The 23,218-nt window shown below is 36.6% G+C and overlaps 1 protein-coding gene across 1 annotated transcript in view; it reads left to right on the plus strand.

Annotated features, from left to right (window-relative positions):
• Positions 1–22,560, plus strand: part of LOC307186477 (zinc finger MYM-type protein 6-like) — a 1,023,730-nt gene extending 1,001,170 nt beyond the window's left edge. The window contains exons 8-11 of the mRNA XM_079921634.1: positions 15,918–16,067; positions 20,500–20,600; positions 21,887–21,998; positions 22,349–22,560. The gene's annotated coding sequence lies outside the window, so the exon portion shown is untranslated. The remainder of the gene's footprint in view (positions 1–15,917; positions 16,068–20,499; positions 20,601–21,886; positions 21,999–22,348) is intronic.
• Positions 22,561–23,218: the final 658 nt, after the last annotated feature.

Consider the following 23,218-nt stretch of genomic DNA (forward strand, 5'->3'; position numbering starts at 1 on the left):
TCTGTTCATATTTTCTATTTCTTCCTGGTTCAGTTTTGGAAGGTTATACCTTTCTAAGAATTTGTCCATTTCTTCCAGGTTGTCCATTTTATTGGCATAGAGTTGCTTGTAGTAGTCTCTTAGGATGCGTTGTGTTTCTGTGGTGTCTGTTGTAACTTCTCCTTTTTCATTTCTAATTTTATTGGTTTGAGTCCTCTCCCTCTTGATGAGTCTGGTTAATGGCTTATCAATTTTGTTTATCTTCTCAAAGAACCAGCCTTTAGTTTTATTGATCTTTGCAATTGTTTTCTTTGTTTCTATTTCATTTATTTCTACTCTGATCTTTATGATTTCTTTCCTTCTGCTAACTTTGGGTTTTGTTTGTTCTTCTTTCTCTAGTTCCTTTAGGTGTAAGGTTATATTGTTTATTTGAGATTTTTCTTATTTCCTGAGGTAGGCTTGTATAGCTATAATCTTCCCTCTTAGAACTGCTTTTGCTGCATCCCATACGTTTTGGGTCATCGTGTTTTCATTGTCATTTGTTTATAGGTATTTTTTAATTTCCTCTTTGATTTCAATGTGTTTCTGTTTTTTACGTTTTTTTCCTGTAAATGATTTCAAATCTCATAGCATTGTGGTCATAAAAGATGCTTGATATGATTTCAATTGTCTTAACTTTTCCAAGGCTTGATTTGTGACCCAAGATATGATCTATCCTGGAGAATGTTCCATGAGCACTTGAGAAGAAAGTGTATTCTGTTGTTTTTGGATGGAATGTCCTATTAATATCAATTAAGTCCATCTTGTTTAATGTGTCATTTAAAGCTTGTGTTCCCTTATTTATTTTCATTTTGGATGATCTGTCCATTGGTGAAAGTGGGGTGTTAAGGTCCCTTACTGTTATTGTGTTACTGTTGATTTCCCCTTTTATGGTTGTTAGCATTTACCTTACATACTGAGGTGCTCCTATGTTTGGTGCATAAACAGTTACAATTGTTGTATCTTCTTCTTGAACTGATCCCTTGATCATTATGTAGTGTCCTTCTTTGTATCTTGTAATAGTCTTTATCTTAAAGTCTATTTTGTCTGATATCAGAATTGCTACTCCAGCGTTCTTTTGATTTCCATTTGCATGGAATATCATTTTCCATCCTCTCGCTTTCAGTCTGTATGTGTCCCTAGGTCTGAAGTGGGTCTCTTGTAGATAGCATATATATGGGTCTTTTTTTTGTATCCATTCAGCCAGTCTTTGTCTTTTGGTTGGAGCATTTAATCCATTTACATTTACGGTAATTATAGATATGTATGTTCTTATTACCATTTTATTAATTGTTTTGGGTTTGTTATTTTATGTCTTTTCCTACTCTTGTGTTTCCTGCCTAGAGAAGTTCCTTTAGCATTTGTTGTAAAGCTGGTTTTGTGGCGCTGAATTCTCTTCACTTTTGCTTGTCTGTAAGGATTTTATTTTCTCCATCAAATCTAAATGAGATCCTTGCTGGGTAATCTTGGTTGTAGGCTTTTCCCTTTCATCAGTTTAAATATGTCCTGCTGCTCCCTTCTGGCTTGCAGAGTTTCTGCTGAAAGATCAGCTGTTAACCTTATGGGGTTTCCCTTGTTATGTGTCGCTTTTCCCTTGCTGCTTTTAACATTCTTTCTCTGAACTTAATTTTGGATAACTTGATTAATATGTGTCTTGGCATGTTTCTCTTTGGATTTTCCCTGTATGGGTCTCTCTGCGCTTCCTGGAGTTGACTGACTATTTCCTTTCCCATGTTAGGGAAATTTTCAGCTATAATTTCTTCAAATATTTTCTCAGACCCTTTCTTTTTCTTTCTCCTTCTGGGACCCCTGTCATTCTAATGTTGGTGGGTTTAATGTTGTCCCAGATGTCTCTGAGACTGTCCTCAATTCTTTTCATTCTTTTTTCTTTTTTCTGCTCTGCAGTAGTTATTTCCACTATTTTATCTTCCAGATCACTTATCTGTTCTTCTGCCTCAGTTATTATGCTACTGATTCCTTCTAGATATTTTTAATTTCATTTATTGTGTTGTTCATCCTTGTTTGTTTGCTGTTTAGTTCTTCTAGGTCCTTGTTAAAACGTTTCGTGTATTTTCTCCATTCTATTTCCGAGGTTTTCGATCTTCTTTAGTATCATTACTCTGAATTCTTTTTCAGATAAACTGCGTATTTCCTCTTCTTTTGTTTGGTCTGGTGGGTTTTTACCTTGCCCCTTCATCTGCTGTATGTTTCTCTATCTTCTCATTTTGTTTAACTTACTGTGTTTCTGGTCTCCTTTTTTGCAGGCTGCAGGTTTGTATTTCCCATTGTTTTTAGTGTCTGTCCCCAGTGGGTGAGGTTGGTTCAGTGGCTTGTCTAGGCTTCCTGGTGGGGAGGACTGGTCCCCATGTTCTGGTAGGTGGGGCTGTAGCTTGTCCTTCTGGTGGGCAGGGCTGTGTCTGATGGTGTATTTTGGAGTGTCTGTGAACTTAGTATGACTTTAGGCAGCATCTCTGCAAATGGGTTGGATTGTGTTCCTGTCTTGCTAGTTGTTTGGCATGGGGCCTCCAGTTCTGGAGCTTGCTGACTCTTGGGTGGAGCTGGGTCTTAGTGTTGAGACGAAGATTTCTGGAGAGCTCTCGCTGATTGACATTACGTTGTGCTGGGAGGTTTCTGATGGTCCAATGTCCTGGACTTGGCCCTCCCACCTCGAAGGCTCAGGCCTGGCACCTGGCCAGAGCACCAAGAACCTGCCAGTCACACAGCTTAGAAGAAAACGAAGAGAGAAAACAGAACTAAAACAAGAACAAGAAAATGAACAGACAGAACCCTAGGACAAATGGTAAAAGCAAACCTATACAGAGAATCACAGAAAGAAGCATACACACACACTGACAAAAAGAGAAAAAGGAAAAAAAAAAATATATATATATATATATATGGAAGATAGCAACCAAACCAATAACCAAATCCACAAATGATAATAAGCACTAAATACTATACTAAGACAACATAAAACCAGAAACAAATTAGATACGGAAGGCAAACCCGAAGTCTACAGTTGCTTACAGAGTCCACCACCTCAATTTTGGGAACATTCATTGTCTATTCAGGTATTCTTCAGATGTAGGGTTTATCAAGTTGATTGTGGGGATTTAATCTGCTGCTCCTGAGGCTGCTGGGAGAAATTTCCCTTTCTCTTCTTTGTTCTCACAGCTCCTGGGGTTCAGCTTTGGTTTTGGCCACACCTCTGCATGTTGGTCACCCTCAGGCATCTGTTCCCTGCCCAGAAAGGAGGGAGTTAAAGCAGGGGCTGATTTTGGCTCTCTTGATCACTCAGGCCTGGCGGATGAAGGGGTATGGTAGTCATAATGGGAATACAGGGCGAGCCTGAGGCACCAGAGGCTGGCATGACATTTCAACAGCCTGAGGTGCACTGTGTCTTCTCCCAGGGAAGTTGTCCGTGGATCTCGGGACCCTGGCAGTCGCATGCTGCACAGTCTCCCAGGGGGTGTGGATAGTGACCTGCACTTGCACACAGGGATCTTGGTGGCAGCAGCAGCCTTATCACTTCATGCCTGTTTCTGGGGTCTGAGCTGATAGCCAGGGCTCATGCCTATCTTTGGAGCTCACTTAGGCAGTGTGCTGCATTCTGTGGGTTCACTGGGAATGAATCCCCTCTTCTCATGCACCCCGAAACAAAGGTCTCTTTCCTTTCCGGCAGGTCCAGACTTTTGCCCAGACTCTATCCCGGCTAGCTGTGGCACACTAGCTCCCTTCAGTCTGTGTTCACCTAGCCAACCCCAGTTTGCTCCCTGGGGTCTGACCTCTGAAGCCTGAGCCTCAGCTCCCGGCTCCCACCCGCCCCAGTTGGTGAGCACATGAGCCTCTTAGGCTGGTGAGTGCCGGTTGACACCAATCCTCGGTGTGGGAATCTCTCCGCTTTACCCTGTGCACCCCTGTTGCTGCCCTCTTCTTCGTGGCTCCAAAGCTTCCCCCCACCCCATCTCCACCAGTGAAGGGGCTCCCTAGTGTGTGGAAACATTTCCTCCTTCACAGCTCCATCCAAGAGGTTTGGGTGCCATCCCTATTCTTTTGTCTCTGTTTTTTCTTTTACCCTGCCTAGGTACGTGGGGATTTTCTTGTCTTTTGGGAAGTCTGAGGTGTTCTGCTAGTGTTCAGTAGGTGTTCTGTAGACAGGAGTTGTTCCACATGTAGATGTATTTTTGATGTATTTATGGGGAAGAAGGTGATCACATCTCACTCCTCTGCCACCTTGAAGGTACAGCCTACTTTCTTCTTACGTTCATTCCAAACAATTTATTTTATGGTTTTACTACATTTTAATGGGATGTTTTTTGTTATAGTTTTGTAATTTATATTTGGCATATGTAAAGCTACTGGATTAAAAACTAATTTGGTAAATTAACTGTCTTCCAGAATTGTCTATTTCTCTTCTTTTCCACTAGAGATTTTAGGATTTCCATGTAGACTATCTAATGGAAAATAATAATTTTGTTAGCTTTTTTCTAATGTTTATGGTTCTTGCCTTCCTTATCTTGTCAATTGCCCTATCTCAAAGTTTTAGGAATATGATAAAAGATAGTAGTGATATCATATGCTCTACTCATTTTTCTTACTTGGGTGAATTCTTCCAGCATTCAACACTGAAATGTGATACTGGTTATTTTAAAATGTATATTTGTGTTATTAAAGGATGCTCTTTCCCCCATTTTATTAAGATTATAAAACCAGAAATACATATTGAATTTTATCCAGAGCTTTATGGCAGTTATTGTGAAATCTTTTCATTTTCTTCTTTTGCTGAATTACTATGTTATATTATTTTAATTGACTGTTTACTTATCTATGTCTACATTCCTGAATAAATGGCATAAAAACAGGAATATAGATCAATGGAACAGGATAGAAAGCCCAGAGATAAACCCACGCACATATGGTCACCCTATCTTTGATAAAGGAGGCAAAAATATACAATGGAGAAATGACAGCCTCTTCAATAAGTGGTGCTGGGAAAACTGAACAGCTACATGTAAAAGAATGAAATTAGAACACTCACTAACACCATACACAAAAATAAACTCAAAATGGATTAAACACCTAAATGTAAGGCAAGATACTATAAACTCTTAGAGGGAAACATAGGCAGAACACTCTATGACATATATCACAGCAAGATCCTTTTTGACCTACCTCCTAGAGAAATGGAAATAAAAACAAAAATAAACAAATGGGAGCTAATGAAACTTAAAAACTTTTGCACAGCAAAAGGAAACTATAAACAAGATGAAAAGACCACCCTCAGAATGGGAGAAAATATTTGCAAGTAAAGCAACTGACAAAGGACTAATCTCCAAAATATACAAGCAGCTCATGTAGCTCAATATCAAAAATCAAACAACCCAATCCAAAAACAGGCAGAAGACCTAAATAGACATTACTCCAAAGAAGATATACAGATTGCCAACAAATACATGAAAGGATGCTCAACATCACTAATTATTAGAGAAGTGCAAATCAAAACTACAATGAGGTTATCACCTCACACCAGTCAGAATGGCTGTCATCAAAAAATCTACAAACAATAAATGCTGGAGAGAGTGTGGAGAAAAGGGAACCCTCTTGCACTGTTGGTGGGAATGTAAATTGATACACTCACTATGGAGAACAGTATGGAGGTTCCTTAAAAAACTAAAAATAGAACTACCACATGACCCAGCAATCCCACTACTGGGCATATACCCTGGGAAAACCATAATTCAAAAACAGACATATACCAAAATGTTCATTGCAGCACTATTTACAATAGCCAGGACATGGAAGCAACCTAAGTGTCCATCAATAGATGAATGGATAAAGAAGATTTGGCACATATATACACTGGAATATTACTCAGACATAAAAAGGAACAAAATTGAGTTATTTGTAGTGAGGTGGATGGACGTAGAGTCTGTCATACAGAGTGAAGTAAGACAGAAAGAGAAAAACAAATATTGTATGCTAACACATATATATGAAATCTAAAAAAAAAAAAAGGTTCTGAAAAACCTAGGGGCAGGACAGGAATAAAGACGCAGATGTAGAAAATGGACTTGAGGACACAGGGAGGGGGAAGGGTAAGCTGGGATGAAGTGAGAGAGTGGCATTGACATATACACACTACCAAATGTAAAATAGATAGCTATTGGGAAGCAGCTGCATAGCACAGGGAGATCAGCTCAGTGCTTTGTGACCACCTAGCGGGGTGGGATAGGGAGGGTGGGAGGGAAATGCAAGAGGGTGGGGATATGGGGATATATGTATACATATAGCTGATTCACTTTGTTATCCAGCAGAAACTAACACAACATTGTAAAGCAATTATACTCCAATAAAGATGTTAAAAAGAAAGAAACCAAGTGTGCTGAATTAACTGGGTAGTCCCCTTCCCTAGACCAGTTGAGAGAGGTTGAATGGTAGATCTTTTACATAATCTTCTTTTTTGATTTATCTCTTTCCATCCTATTCACATATCTTCCTCATTAACAGTTTTTTTTTTTCAGTCATATGACTTCAAAGGACCCTTTCTCTCAAGCCAAGGGCACAACAGAACCTGGGTCATCACCACAAGGGTAGTCCATACACATGATCCTTGAAGAGAAACCAAAGATCTCTCGGTAGCAAATGCTTCACCATCAAGGAGGATACAACCCCAAACCATGGGATTTAGCCGTAGATGACCAAGGAAAGAGCTTGCCTGGGTTCCAAGGTTAAAGGTGTGTTGGAGCAGATGGGAGATAGGAAAATCAGAATAGATCTACAACACAGGTCCAACAGAAAAAAGAAAATGCAGAGACCAACAAAGTTCCATTCAGGCCATATCTTACAAATATGAAGTTCTGTTAATTGAGTTTATATTTGCCTCATGATAGGTCAAATTCTGGGCCTTAGTACAGAATTCTGCACATAATACCAATGTAAAATAGTAGTTACAAAATGCAAATTCTGGAAAGCATTCAAGGACATGTATTACTAATCACGAGCACACTTAGAATCCAAAGATTGGATTCAGAGAATCCAGAAAATGCCTTTTTTTACTTTTTCTTTGTATTGATTTTCTGTCCATTCAGTATTGTCTTGAATGGAAAACCAGAAGCTCTTTCTTACTTGGGCTCCCTCCCTCCTTCCCATTCTACCTACTTTCTGTGCAGCTTCCAGTCTTCATCCTGGCTCAGCCCCTAATATCCCATGCCGTGGAATCTCCTAAACCTGTTTGATTGAGCCTTGGGACAATCAGACTCTCACTCTATTTTAGAAGGGTTCCAGTCTTCAATGCTGAGCACATACAAGATAAATCTCAATGTTTCTAAAACTGATTGCCTTCATTAAAAGATAAATTGAGGCATATGAAAAATTTTAAGAGTTTATTTGAGCATTTATCCATTAAAATCAGGCAGCACCAAACCCAAAGTGGTGAGAATCCAGGGAAAAGACAGAAAAAGTGCAAAGCAAAGAAAGGAAGTTATTTGGCTATAGCTTAAAGCTTAGTTGGCTGTTCGTGATTGGTTTTCCTTTGTGTTTTTGATTTTGTAACCTTAAGATGTTTACAGGCTTGGATTTCAGTTTGCTTACATAGACCATCTTGGTATTAGAGTCCCCTTAGTCTAATGACCTCCTTGCTTCATTAATTTAACACCTTTCATAGCATAATCTTATTGTCTTCCTATCCAAAAAGACCTCCCCTTCACCAGGGATGAAGATGGACAAATAGGAAGACTGCCTTTTTCTGCAGCAATAGCATTTTAATTCCTCACCCTGCTCTAAACTCTTCCACCTTCCTTTTCTGAAGCCTTGCTACTTTGAATTCTTTCACACATAGTGACTATGATGCAAATTCATTAAATTGAATGACAAAGGAGATTTTTTAAAAAAGAATATGTTGGTGCATGCACATATATCTAGCTAGAGCTCACCTTAAAGTTACTATGTCACCAACAAGTTTAAGTGCAATGAAAAAAGTGCAATCACTATTTTCACTCATCCCCATGACAGTTGCTAAAAATAAGCATAAAACAAAAGAGCAGGCATATTAGCCATAGCAATGGCATGTTTCCTCAGCTTTTATTATGCAATAATTGGGAAATCTATAGATTAATCTTTTGCAGATTTTAGAATAGCATTAATGAATAGCATTGCTGATCTGAGTATGTATTAAATTTAAAACCATTTTTATCTTCTCATTAACCCTCCTTAACACCTTCCCCAACTAAATTCCGATTTTGTTTAGAGTTTAATAAATATTATTTTGTTATTTGCTCTGTGAAGTTCCTCCCTTAAATGGATAAGAAGTAAATCAGAAACTAAATATTTTGTACATAGAAATAGTTTGAGAGCAATACCACATACTACTAAGAAACTCTCTTTTTTAGGATCATTACTTTGGTAATGTGAGAGAAACATAAAACAAACTATTGTTATAATTTCTGTTTGAGTCCCAAGCATTACATGCGTCTTACACAGAGACACTTCCCCATCTGTCCAATCATTGATTAAAAAGATAAAATCCACTAAAAACAGTAAAATTTAAGGTTAAAAACTGGTCAAGAAGTATGATGGCCTCTCACTTGTAAATTATTTTTCTGAGTGCCTCAGGCTTAATACTGTGTATTAACATGAAGGTAGAGAAGAATCAAATTCATTTTATGGCAGGACTACTAGTACGATAAAATTTAATGGATACCCTTAAAGGTTTTGGTATGAGTCATTCTTGAAAAAATATTTCAATTTATTTGTCAAACTTCTGTCTAAAAGACAGAAGGAAAACCCACTCTGTCCTCAAAAATCAAAGAAAATAGTTTAATAGGCAGAGTACTTGTTATTTGACCAAAAAACCCCTCAGATTTCTACCAGAGTCAAGATAGAAAAGATCAATTCATCCTTTTAAAGAAGTAATGACTCAGAAAACCAATCACATCAGAACAGGGCCTGCTGTTTAAACTGCTTAGATTTTACAAGGTGCTATTAGGTATACTTAAAGTTGATTGGCCTATAAATTGAAAAAAAAATCCCTTTGGTATCTCAACAAAGGGAGATATTTCTGTGAGTTCTAGAAGGCTCTCTCCTGGACCGGGTAACAAGGAAATTGTAATTCAGTTCTATTTCTTCATCTCCTTTTCTACCCCTGGGCTTGGTTCTTTCTTAAATTTTCTTCTTCACCTGGGAAAAGATAATTGGATTTATCACTACCACTTCTAATTCTTAAAAGACATATAAAGCAGTGTTTAATAGATCTTTTCTATATTTGGGCAGTTCCATTTTGCTGAAGAGAATATGAAATATTTCTTCTACCTGAGTTTAATGTTCTACCCTCCAGAATAAATGCAGGGATGAAAGACAGAAATTAGGCATTAACCTTGAGTGTTTGAGGTATAAATAAAGTGAGAATGTCTATGTATCCCAAATACCAACTCAAAACAAAGAGAATTTTAATTAGAGAAACAGTACAATTGACCCTTGAACAATGCAGGGGCTAGGGGCGACAACCCCACTCGGTCAAAAATCCACATACAACTTTATAGACCATATCCACCTACCCTCCAGTCTCAATTTTGATAGGCAAAGATATGCAATATTGTTCATTTTCTTTCCTCCACACAGCTTTAAAATATATATTGAAATGATACTACTCAGAATGTCATATATCATGTAGAAAATTGTAAATTTGTCATTATAAATAGCACACTAAACTCAAAGCAAAACAATTATGTCTATGTTGTTTTTCCTTTGTGAAAGTAGTTTATTTTTCAAAATATTCGATATACAAGAATCAAATATTTACCTTCAACAACTAGATATTGTAACACGAGTCATTCTTGGAGATTGAATAAGGTATTTGGATTGTGATTTGTGTTTGCTTGCTTGCTTGTTTATTTTAAAAGTAAAACTAATTTTTAGCTTTTATTTCTAGAATCAAAGTTAGAAATATCCTTAAAAGTTCAACTAAAATGGCTGTTGTGTTCCAAAGTGGTGACAAGATGGTCTTCAAAATGGAAGATCTGTACCAGTAGCAGTCGCCTCTTTTCCCCAAAAATCTTTCAGTAAAAGACTACAAAGAATGTTAGTAGAAAGGAAAATACCTAATTTCCACCCTCTGATATAATCTTAATCTTCATTCAGCACAAAGATGACTCTGTATCACCACAAGGGAGTTCTCATCGTATCTTTCATGGGAAGGTAAATGTCAGTTGTACTCACCCCTGAATTATATATTTTAGCTCCCTTCATTAATCAACACTGAAATTCTTACTGATGTGGTGCTGTAGAAGAAAATGATTAAACTAGGGAAAATACTAGCAGATTGGAAAGTCCCAACATATTGCAATATGTTTAAATTTCTCGCCAGAGACTTATCTGAAATCCATGTTACTATATTTTGCTTTTCTGTTTTTGTTTCTATTCATCCCCTATTGACCAGTTGACATTTCTAAGTCACTGAAAGGCCTTGCTCCTGCTCACGCTCAAAGCATGAGAAGAAAACAAAGAGCAATTCTTCTTGCCTTCCTACCCAACAGAAGGTACTCACTTTTTTTTTAGAGATCTGGTTCCTACTTGCTGACTTTCTAACTAAATGCCATGCAGTCTTCAGTCACTGTATAACAAGACTTACATAAGGGTTAATACTCAGGGGGATAAAGAATTGAACACTCACAATTGTATTCTAAGGACATGAACTCAGGAATATTATTAGTGTTGTTAAATTTGCCATATTCCCAGTTTCTTTGTTCCATGTACAAATCTTTGACTATCTTCAATGATCTCTTAAATCTGTCCTAATACAGCACATTCATTATATAATATGTTTATTTCAATACATTTGGTTTGCTTTATGGCTATTGAAATATTGCATGTTTTCAAATCCAAGAAAATTCAAAGGTGTGATTTTTCTTATCTAAAACTAGTAAAACAACTACCTTTACAATTCTAATTGCTTATTGTTATAAATTACGTGTTCTACATTCTACTTAGGCAGCTAACCCTTGACAGGAGATATTAGAGTCTCCATAATAATAAATTCTTAACTTTTAATATATATGAGTAGTAATAAACTAGTGGAAACACATACAAGGACAACTCTTGGCTATTTTTCTGCACTGTTCACATCTTCCTATAGCACCTAAGAAAGTAAGGTAACCTATCTGAACTTAGTCCCTCTTAAATAATGCATGAAGAAAAATTCTATATCAATCTCAAAAGAATGAAACCAAGGTTTAGTGAATATATATAAATGTGTCTTCAATACCTAGAAATAACTGAGTAAAATTTTCTTACTTTTTTTCTCCTTTAGTTCAGATTTATTTGAAAGAAAATGAGTTGACCAAACTAAGAATTATATCGTTAAAAACAATTATGTAAAATATATTCTTCTTTATGATGTTAGCTACTGTTAATTCATCATGTATTACCTCTCATATGTATGTATAATTATTGCACTGACATTCCCACCAGATGGCAATGTTAAGATTTAAGTTGTCATTTGATCGATTATAGATATGCATATATATTGGAAAAATGATTTCTGAATAAATTTGAATATTTCTTACTAAAACTCATTTCAATCTCCCTTACTCTTTGTTGAATTCATACATGTTTATATCATTTTAAAAATTAAGTTTAACATTAACTTCAAAGAAAGTGATGGTTGTCATGCTAAGGAAATCACTGTTACTGGTAGTCAGAAAAGCCTGTTGAACTAACTCTTGAAAGCATTATGAAGTGCTGAATATAAAATAGGATTTACCTACTTTCTTATAACACTTAAAAGAATTGAAACAGGTGCTATTTAGAGATTGCTTATGAAGAATATCAGAAATAGGGAAATAAGAAGAAATTCTCTGTGATATTTATATTCAGAAGTCTTGAATATCATTGAGAAAGTGGAATGTAAGGAAAAAAGAGGATTACTTATATTGCACAAAATGGAAACGAAGAAAAAACCAAAAGGAAGAGCAGAGAGAATCAGCTGTTCAAGTCTTTGCACTGGCATGCTACCCAAGGTCTATTTCTCTGGCCAGTAGGAAAGTTTCCCAACTAAAAATAATGTAGTTCTTGTTTCTTTGTTGTTTTGGGATTTTTTAAATTGCTTGTATTTAGTAAGCAACTTGATCTTTAGATAGGATTAAGATTTATACCAGTCCTTCTCCAGGTGTGGGTCTGCAGACTGCGGTTGGTTCACAAACTATGTATGATTAATCACTGACAGTCATTTAGGCATTTAAAGTAAACATTTATGGCAATTTGGCATGGTAATTTTTGTTTGCTGAATCTGAGAGTAAAAAAATGGGACATATTTTGTATTCCTCTTTTTTAGTAATTCATTTTTTTGCTAATTCATTTTTTATGCATTTTACAAAATTATTAATCTAGAATAGATTGGCAGAGTGATGGGGTGAGACTAGCTTTTCACTACAAATGGTTTGAGAGACACTGGTTTATACCTTACATTGGTATCTTTAGAGTGATTGTAGATCTTTCTTCTTTACAGTTATGACTATGACACAGAATTTCTTTCTTTTCTGTACCACGACCTTTCCTTTTCATTGGTCTAATAACATTGGACAGGTAAGCAGAGAGATTATATTTTACACTGAAGTCATATAGCCAACAATGAGGTTTTATATTTATATTAGCCTGTATGCCTGTTTTATTTCCTGTTCACTGAAAATCAAACTTCCTTGATCTTAAGATTAGACCGAAGTCACATTGCATTAGGTGATAAACCTAAGATGTAACCATCTAGAAGCATTTATTAAGCATCTACTCAATATTCTACAATGTCTCTGTCTTCAAAAGACTTGAAAACCCTGTTTGGGGTTAAGATAAATCTATTGGAAACAATGATTAAACAATGCAGATGCCACAGGTAAGTGCCAACTTTTTTGCTGCCAACTCTAAGTGGTGGAGGAATTCAGGGGACAAGAAAATAGTTTCTTCATCTGCATAACCAGGTAATGCCTCTACTTCACATGAATGTGAGTTCATGTGTATGACCTCCAGTCCAATGGTTAGCACATGGTAGATGCTCACCTCTTTTTTTGTTTTATTGTTTTTAAAAAGGAACCTGATCAGGGCACTTTTTAAAGGGATAAATAGAGTTAAATTCATACAGGCAAAAAAAAAAGGAAAATTCTGTATGAAAGATTTTGCATTTGTAAAGATATTCTTCATTGATACTGTTAAAATTCATTCAGGAGAACAGAGATGAATAAAACCTGGCATGAAGATAGAGTTCCAGGGATGATATTTTGTTTACTGTGGTCTGTAACCTCTGATCTCTAGTGCTAAATTTACAACCACCTCTGTGATCGAACTATGGTATACACCAATGCAGATTTCAGTATTTCCCTATCTTTGTAACAAAAACGTTTCGCTTGAGACATGAGAATAAGATTGGGCAATTACTCTCATTCTCCTTGAATAAGAAAGGTTAATGTCTTTTTCAAAACTAAAACTACTTCACCACCACACACATAGCTATTTCAGTAAACCCCTTTATCTGAGAAATATGGTTAAGTGGTTACGGTCTTAAGATAATAGTAATGAATATCTGCTATTTTTTTCTACCCAGAATCTACCCTATTCAACTTGCAACAGTATCTGAAATTTTCCTGGGGGAAATGAATCCTTTATAAATTGGCAGTGTGGTTACTGTGGGACGTGACCCTGCCCAGGTTTGATGTATCACACTTTCCCTGCCCAGAGAGACTGGTACTGAGGTTGGTACATGAACCGGATCAGGCCAATTAGTCAATGTACTGGAACCCTTTAGAAAGAGAAGCTATTTGTCTCAGAGTACTGCTGATAGGATTTAAACTTAGAGCTGCTGAATGCCACTTTTATTACCACATGTTTGGAGAGTCTGCGTGAAAGTGAATCCCAGTGAGAAGGGAGCCAGACCAAGGGGTGGAGGGAGGCAGAATCCTGTTAACATCATCTGAGTCTTGGAATCTAGCCATGCTTGGGCTTTTCAGTTATGTGTATCAGTCAGTAATAATCCTTTTTCTCAATACCTTATTAGTTCTTGATTATTATTTTCATTATTATATATTATATCATTATTAATTCTTAATAAAAGCTGTTCTTTGGCCCATTTTTTTAGGGATATTTTGAGTTTTTTAATTGAAGTGTAGTTGATTTACAATGTTGTGTTGGTTTCAGGTGTACAGCAAAGTGATATATATATATATGTATATATATATAGGTTATTACAAAATATTGAGTATAGTTCCCTGTGCTACACTGTAGGTCCTTGTTAGTTATCTATTTTATGTATAGTAGTGTGTATATGTTCCAGCCTATTTGAATTGAGTTGTAATTAATGACTGAAGAAGTCTGACTAGAACTTGTTTGCAGAGCAGAGGTAGAGCCACAGATGTGGAGGGCAAACTTGTGGTTGTGCGGTGGGGGGAGTGGGAGATTGGGATTAACATATACATACTACTATATGTAAGGGTAGATAGCTAGTAGGGACCTGCCGTGTAGCTCAGGGAGCTCTTCTCAATACTCTAGAATGACCCGTATGGGAGGGGAATGTAAAGAAGAGTGGATATATGTGTACGTGTGGCCAATTCACTTTGCTGTACAGTAGAAACTAACACAACATTGTAGATGAGCTATACTCCAATAAAAATTATGAAAAAAGAAAAAAAAAAGAAGCCTCACTAATACAATGGCATATAAAATCATCAATTGTAGAACTTGGAATTTCAGATCGTTCTGATCTTAACCTGGTGTCTTTCCAAACTGAATATTGGCTAAGACTGGGCCATACTAATGAATAACACTTCCTCCTTATGTAGAAGTGAGTTGTAAGAAACAGTGCAATTGTTCTGTTCCATCCACATGCATGCTTATCCCACAGTTCCTGCACAATATTTTTTTTTCCAAAGACATGGAGAATGTTTTAGTGTAATAGAGGAAATAAACAGAGCATTCTCAAGTGACCAGTTTATTCATTTTAGGAGAGAGTATGTATAACGAATTGCATTTTTGCTCAGAAATGAAAAGGGTCCTCTCTGCTATTGTCAAACTTGTTTTAATAAACTCCTACTCTATATTTTATTTTGGTATATCAATCTTGAGTACTTCATTGTCAGGTTTTCATTGGTAAACCCCTTCCCTATGACAGTACAGTGTGTACTCAATTTTGGAGCATGGAAAATACATGTACTTGTTTTGTACCTGTAGTTTGGATATATAATTGACATCTTTGTGCTTTGGTGTTTCAAAAATTTTAAGGCTGTAATGAGGAGTCACATTTACAATCATTAGTATATTCACTACAATGAATATGCTCCCTTAATTAAATCTTGATGCTGGAAAAACAAAAAAACAGAAACAAAAAATAACAAAAAAATAAACCTACTGATGTAAGTGATGACACAAGTAACCTAATCACTTGTTTCCTTCCAGTTAGTTTAACCAAAGTGGAAACTATGAAATAGAGCATAAATAGTAATCATTATTTCCTGTCTTTCAGCCTTTCCCCGGCCTTCTGCCTGTTAAGTCAGCAAAGTTCTAAGGCTTTCTAAACTTTCATCTTTTTCCTCGCTTGTAACTTGAGCTTGACTGCTCCCTCTCTGCTGGGGAAGAAAACCGTATTCTGTAATCTTTAAAAACAGAAGTTATAAAAGAAGTTTAAAATAAAATCTTATTTTATTTTAAAATGATTTGAATAATGAAAAAAATTGCAAGGTCTAATTTGTTTCCATTTCTCCTTCCTTTTCATTTTTTCTCTGATAGAGAGCCTATCTTTGTGCCTGAGTTTATTTCCCATAGGTAATGGGGCCAGGCCTTGGCCCCATAGATGACTTTCCTTTAAAACCTGACAGGAGTTTCCCCTACAAATAGATGCTTGTAATTGGATCTCTTTGCTTTACTAATAGTGATTCCAGATGGCTGCTTCTAGAGGAAGCGAGAATTTCTGACTCCAAAATTGTGTGGTAGCAGAGACCTCCCCCCAACTGCTCTTAAGTGGGAGAACGATATGCTTTGAACTTCCTGATCAGGAATTGTGAGAAGACATCTGGTGTTAGGTAGGTTTCTTTGTGGGAGAACTGTAGCTGGGCTCTTGCTGCAGCAAAGACCTCCATGAGGAAAATACTGTATTTTTTCCCTCAGCACCATAAATGACTGTTAACAGTCTTTGTGCATCCATAGCTGAATAAATAACATGAAGTTCAAGTCCTGAAGTCAACACATAGAACTCTGAAGAAAGTTAGGCAAAGTTACCAAGTACATAAACGCACAACAGCAAAGGAAGTGTGAGGTGGAGATCAAAGCTAAATTTGTTACCAGTTCCTGTTATCTCCTAAACTATTGCACAGAAAACACTCTGCCACAACTCATTTAAGGCTTGTAAAAAGCCTGTGAGGTTGGAAAAGCAGGTATTTTACCCCTATTTTATAGATGAAGAAATTGTGGCTCCGAGAGGTTAGATTACTGACTAGTGGTGGAGCCAAGGCATGAGTATATTTCTGCCTGTGTCTCCTCTCAGGCTCTTTCCCGAACACCAGGCTGCCTCACTACAACAGAACCAGAGGAGGGATGAACAGTGAAAAAAAGTCCTGGTGAAAAACACAGCTGTGATGAAACAATAATAAAGCTACATATAGTTTTCTTTTTGCATTAAATTTGGTGGTATAAAACTTCCAATTCTCTCTGAAGGCCTATTTTGAAAACCCACTGTCTATCTTCTGTTGTTTATGACCATAATAATTTGGTTTCTGCAAAAAACAGACTCCAAGACATGATTTTGAATTCAAGTGGTTTATTTGAGAGGGAAGTACAGTGAGGAGGTACAGAGTGAGCAGACGAGGGAGGAGGAGCAATAAAGAGAGCATTAAGGAATGGGATTACTCACTGTGCCACAGTGGATAGGGAAGCTCCAGAGAAATGAGGAAATATGGACAGGGTACCAACAGCATCTGCTAAAATGACCTGGGAGGAAATTGACACTAAAGAGTGATTAGATGACTGCACAACAGACTGAGCACAGTAGTGAGGCAAAGAAGGTGATTTTTCCCCTTGCCTCAATATTGGTCATTGGAATACACACGCATATTTTGTGTGTGCACGTGTGTGTGTGTATATATACACACACATACATGCACGTGCACACACACACACACACACACACACACACACGTCTGGAAGTGATTGCCCCTGAAAGTCGGCTGTTTTAATTTTTCTTTCTTCTCTATTCATTTCCCATATTTTCTGCATTGCTTACAATGATAATGTGCTATTTTTATACTTAGGGAAAAAATTCTTCAATCAAAATTAGTAATACATTTCATATGTATAAACATCATATAACATTTAGATCATCTAACAACGTCTCTGAACATTTTACTTTCCAGGAAATTACTAAAACCTTTCTTGAACTTACATATATTTGTATCCTGCATCTCTTATTTGAGTAACGTCATTCGAGCAAGTTCTACAGCTGTAATTTGTCAAATAAGTCCATATTCATTATATTTGCCCTGCCTTATTCTTATGAACTTAACCTTTACTTTTCCAGGCCAAAAAAAAAATGTATTATTCAGTATTTCTCCTGTAGAAGCTTGTTTTCTTTGTTCTTGGACTTTTTTAGAAACCATTAAATCATTTTTGCAGATTTGTGACCATAGGTAAGTATAGAGTTACAAGTATGGGCTCACTAAACCTTCATAAAATAATTGTGTTTTGTTTAAGTGTTCACTTGTTTTCCATTTTCCCTCAATATGTAAATGAACTACCACAATATAATTATTATCTCTTCCACCAACCACAAATTGTCTTAACTTATTAATTCCATATTTAAATAAAATGGTCAAAGGCAGTGTAGTATGATGTCAAGTGCAATGAACTCAATCAGGAACTCAGTTTCCAGTGAAAGCTGCATTAACTCATATAAATGGGATCAGTAGATATGTAATAGCTTACCTCTTAGGGTAATGCTGTACAATGTACTCAACCTAGTGTTTTCCTAAGTGCTTTTAACTTCAAGGACACGTAGGAGACAAAGCAGGATTTTTCATAAATTATGTAGTTTACATACCATGGTCACATGAACTTGTAAAATGTTTAGAACTCATGAAGTATAAAAAGTGCTACCATATTAAACAGGCCATAGCATAGGCGCTAACCATACCTTCAGATTCATTCATTAAAATAACTGCAGACCATTCTTCACACAAAGGTCTCTGTGTCTTAGACCATGTAATACAGTCACCATGGTCTCAACTAAATGGAGTTGAGAACAGTGCCTGACTACAGGCAGCTATTTTTAGGTGCCAGTGCAAGTCCTATGAAGATAATGATTAATTGATAAAACCATTTCTTCTCTTACAGTTTTGTAAATTACACACACACTTGCACACATACATGCACACACACACAGAAGCTTACAGGTATCGTAGAAACTGAAAAATACTCAAGACAGAGAGGGTACGCAGATGCCACAAGGCAATAAAAGCCATGATTAAACAGAAGCCACAAGATGGAAAATAGATACAAATGCAGAGAGAAGCAGAGACAGAGAAAAGTTAAGTGTCCAGAATCGCAGGATTCTACAGAGACTGTTGGACTACTACAGCTGTTACCGTGTCCAGAATAAGACTCCACTTTTCTCTGGAACCGGATGACTTAAGTGCTGAGATAAGAAGTGTCCCTGAGTAATTGATAAACCAGCTCATCACCTTAGGAAGCAGCTGTTCCTTGAAATCCAAGAGCATTTAATTAATTTAACCATAGTGTTATACAACTAATGAGGATAATAGAGAGTCAGAAAATAAGCCACATAAGTTCCCTAATATGGATAAAGAAACACATGAGTATATCTGATTTCATTTTATTTAAAATAAATACATCCCTATGCTAAAATTCAACAAAAGTCCATATTTAATACTGATGCTTAAATGTAAGACTGCACTTACTTGTAGACTTGAGTTGGAAATGTGGGGACTTACAAGGTGGATTTGACCCTGAGTAAACTTTTTTTTTTTTTGCGGTACGCGGGCCTCTCACTGTCGTGGCCTCTCCCGTTGCGGAGCACAGGCTACAGACGCACAGGCTCAGTGGCCATGGCTCACAAGCCCAGCCGCTCCGTGGCATGTGGGATCTTCCCGGACCGGGGCACGAACCTGTGTCCCCTGCATCGGCAGGCAGACTCTCAACCACTGCGCCACCAGGGAAGCCCCTGAGTAAATTCTTTTGACATCAGAACAAATATGTACAACAGAAGGTGTGCTATCTGTAGAATTGCAATTTAAATATGAATTTTGTTCTAAAAGTTCACAAGATCAAATTGTCCCTAGTTAGATACAAAGGTATGTTCCTAAACTTTTGTTTCGTTTTTTAATAAAAGTTCTTTTTTCAGTATACATATGAAGTCTGTGCTACGTTTTTTTGTGCATGTGTTTTGATTTCTGTTTGCATGCCTCTTGAGATTTTGTCTCTTTCTATCTTTGCAATTCTTTTCATTCTCATTATTGCCAAATCACATTCTAACCATGTATCTCAATCTCTGGTTTAACATATTTTTAAAAATTTTTCTCTTCTTTCTTTTTCTTATCTTTATCTTTTTGACAACCTTTTTTTTTTTTTTACAGGTAAAACACAGAATCAGAGAAAGATGCTAAACGGAATGTTACGTTTCATTCTTAACTTTGAAATTCACATAATAAAAAGTAATAGCACTGATATTGACTTATATTGAGAGAGAAGTTTAGAACTCACTTTCACATGTACAGAATGATGCACATGCATATTCAACTTGAGGACTTAAAGCAAAGGGTAACAGAGGACTTGGTATAACAATGATTGCTTTTGAAATATAATAAGCAGGAGAATGTAATGATGGTCTTTTTTATTTTCAGAACATCTTTAATACTGTAGAAATATTTATGTTTCCTTTTTCACCTCACAAATGTTATGAAATACAGGATATCACTGTCAATATTAGGAAATAAGGTCACTGAGAAACGGAGTGGATGAGCAAGGAATAAAATCGCATAACACCTCATATCTCTTTCCTTCCTTCCTTCCTTCCTTTATGCCTACTGATACAATTTTTTTTCTTAATCTCCAGGAGAACCACTGGTTTTGCTTCAAGAAAAATGAATCCAGACTGAGAGATGATTTCTCTAATTTAGTTCTTTATTATGCTTTAACAAAAAGTAGCATTTCTCTTTGTGTAACAGGAATTAATTGATACAATGATAACAATACTTTGTATATATTTATTTGGGAAATGTCACTTGGTTGATTTCTATTAAATGTTGCTTTTAATTCTGACTCATAATCATTCATGAAAGAAGCTGTTATCCTCATTCTAACAGTCATCTCTGAGACTAATACTAAAAAAGAAAGAAACGAATTTTTATTGAATTCCTAATGCATGCCAGATATTTTCTCAAAGTGATTTTATTTAATCTGCTCATGCATGCTATGATACATGTACTCTTTTTCTCACTTTTCCAGTTCACAAGTTAGAGATTAAATTCTCACCAATCAGGGGGATCTGCCTCGCCAGTGTCCAAAGGAGTGTGAACTACAATACAATGTCTTCTCAAAAGGAGAAGGTTTGTTTTTGTTTTTAGTAAATTAAGACCGTTTTGTTTTAGTAAATTAAGGCAAATTAAAGTGCTATTAATTTTTTCCACTTCAACTACAATTTATACATTTTCTTAAATCACTGGCTGGATATTCTAAGCTAATATGAACATCTTTGCATTAGATTATTAAACTTAGGCCAATCCACTTGACATGGCCTCCTTTACCATTCACTCAAGTCAGAGCTCATGAATTGATAACATTTGTAGCATTTGACAGCAAATGTAAAAAAAAGGCAGACTGGTCATAAACTTTATTTTAAATCAAAGTAGATATTTTCATGTCCTTGGACAAAAATAAGCCACACATGCTTTTACAAGAACTTTGTAGAGCTGAGTCAAATTCTTGTAAATTTTTTTCTTTAACCAACTTAGTCTGGATAAGCAAGCACTATGTTTCCAAAGATTTATTTTTTATTTTTATTTATGTATTGTTTGCTTGTTATGATTTTACACAACTATTTATAGAACAATTTGGAGCCATCAAATCAAAACCAGTGAAGGTGAAGTTTCAGATGACTTTAATTTCCCTCTGATTCCCAACTGAAACATGATGTTTTGAGGAAGCAGCCAAGAAAGGCACATGTTCTTTTGAGTAGCTGACTTGGAAACTGATCTTAAGAATAGACTAAGAATTTGGTAAAAGAGAAAAGAAAGTAGGACATGTATAATCCTAAGAGATGAGATTCTCATTTTCCTGCCTTCTCTATGGCCATTTTTTTTTTTTTTTTTTTTTTTTTTTTTTGCGGTACGTGGGCCTCTCACTGTTGTGGCCTCTCCCGTTGCGGAGCACAGGCTCTGGATGCACAGGCTCAGCGACCATGGCTCACGGGCCCAGCCGCTCCACGGCTTGTGGGATCCTCCCGGACCGGGGCACAAACCCGTGTCCCCTGCATTGGCAGGCGGATTCTCAACCACTGCGCCACCAGGGAAGCCCCCATTGTTTTTTTAAGTATCTCTTGGACATGGACAATCCTTGTGAATAATTCATCCATGTCACCTGAATCTGTAGTCAGGTGTACACATTAATTTAATCTGTCATCTTGAAATACTCAAGGAACAAACTGTTTAAGCAGCATAGCATTGTCAAAGGTTGATTCTTTCAACATTTAAATTGTTATTTAGCACATACTTTGTGCTACTTACTGTCAAAAGACACTGGGAGGTAATGGTGTCTTAGTAGTCTATTTAAGCTGCTTATGACAAAACGCCATAGACTTCGTGGCTTATAAACAACAGAAATTTATTTCTCACAGTCTTGAAAGCTGGAAAGTCCAAGATTATGGTGCTGGAGGATTCAGTGTCTGGTGAAGACCCTCTTCTGAGCTGTAGACTGCTGACTTCTCTCTGTGCCCTCTCTGTGAAAGGGTGAGCTAGCTCTCTGGAGCCTTTGTAAAAGGGCATTCATTTCATTCATGAAGATTCTACCCTCATGACCTAATCACCTCCCAAAGGCTTCAGTTCCTAACACTATCACATTGGGCAACAGAATTTCAACATATAAATTTTCAACATATATACACATTCAGACTACATCAAATGGCGAGTAAAAACAGAGAGTGTTCCTCTGTTATAGATTTTACAGTATAGAGGGGATGACAAACATGTAAAATAATAATACAAATAAATGTAAAAATTCAAATAGGACAAGTGAAACAAAGGAGGGGTATATGGTATTACACATTTCTATAAAAGAGGAATTTGGCCTTTTTAGAAAGATCAAGGAACACTTCCATGAAGAAAAGGTTATTGTGCTGAAGAAACTGAAAAAGGAAAAGAGTCAACTAGATAAAGAAAGAAGATAGATTCTTGCCACACTGAAGGAAGAGAATATGCTGTGGTGACAGAGAGCAAGATAAAGAAAAGGTACAGAAAGTCCCACATGCCTGGAGAACAAAGATAGAGGAAGAGTGTGATATGAGTTAAGACTAGAGAAGTAGACAGATCAACACTATGCAGGGCCTGGTAAGCTGTGAGGACAAGTTTTGTCTTTATCCTAAGAGCAATAGAAAGCTCTGCTTCTTCAGAGATGTGACATGATTAAATGTGCTTTAAAAAAATAAAAAAATCACTCTGGTAAAATCTTCAAGAGTTAATTAAAGAGTATCTAGAGTACTAAAAGGTATAGTAGTTTAAAGGTGATTGTAATTGAGCAAGGAATTTATTATGGTAGATTAAATGACTGGTGATGGTGGAGATGGAGGGAATATGTTAAGGAGGTGATATTTCATGTAACTTGGTGGTAGGTTGAATGAGAAATCTAAGGAAGAGGGACCTGTCAGGACTGTCAGACTGACTCCTGGTCTCCAGGCTTCTGTAACAGGGTGGATGACGAAGCCAGTCACTGAGGTAAGGAACCCTAGAAGAGGGATGAAGAGATGATAAGTTCGGTTTGGGACATATTGAGTTTGAGATGTCTTAAAGAGACTCAAGCGGTCTCAATAGGCATTAGATATATGAATCTAGAGTTTAGAGGAGCAGTTTTTTATAGAAATATAAATGTGTGAGTTATCTGGATAAAGATGTTCACTGAGTTTATAGTTGCGAGAGAAACTTACTCAGGGAGTGAGAAGAGGAACAAGGATAGG

This window comes from Stenella coeruleoalba, assembly GCF_951394435.1.
Source record: "Stenella coeruleoalba genome assembly, chromosome: 5".
Taxonomy (NCBI): domain Eukaryota; kingdom Metazoa; phylum Chordata; class Mammalia; order Artiodactyla; family Delphinidae; genus Stenella; species Stenella coeruleoalba.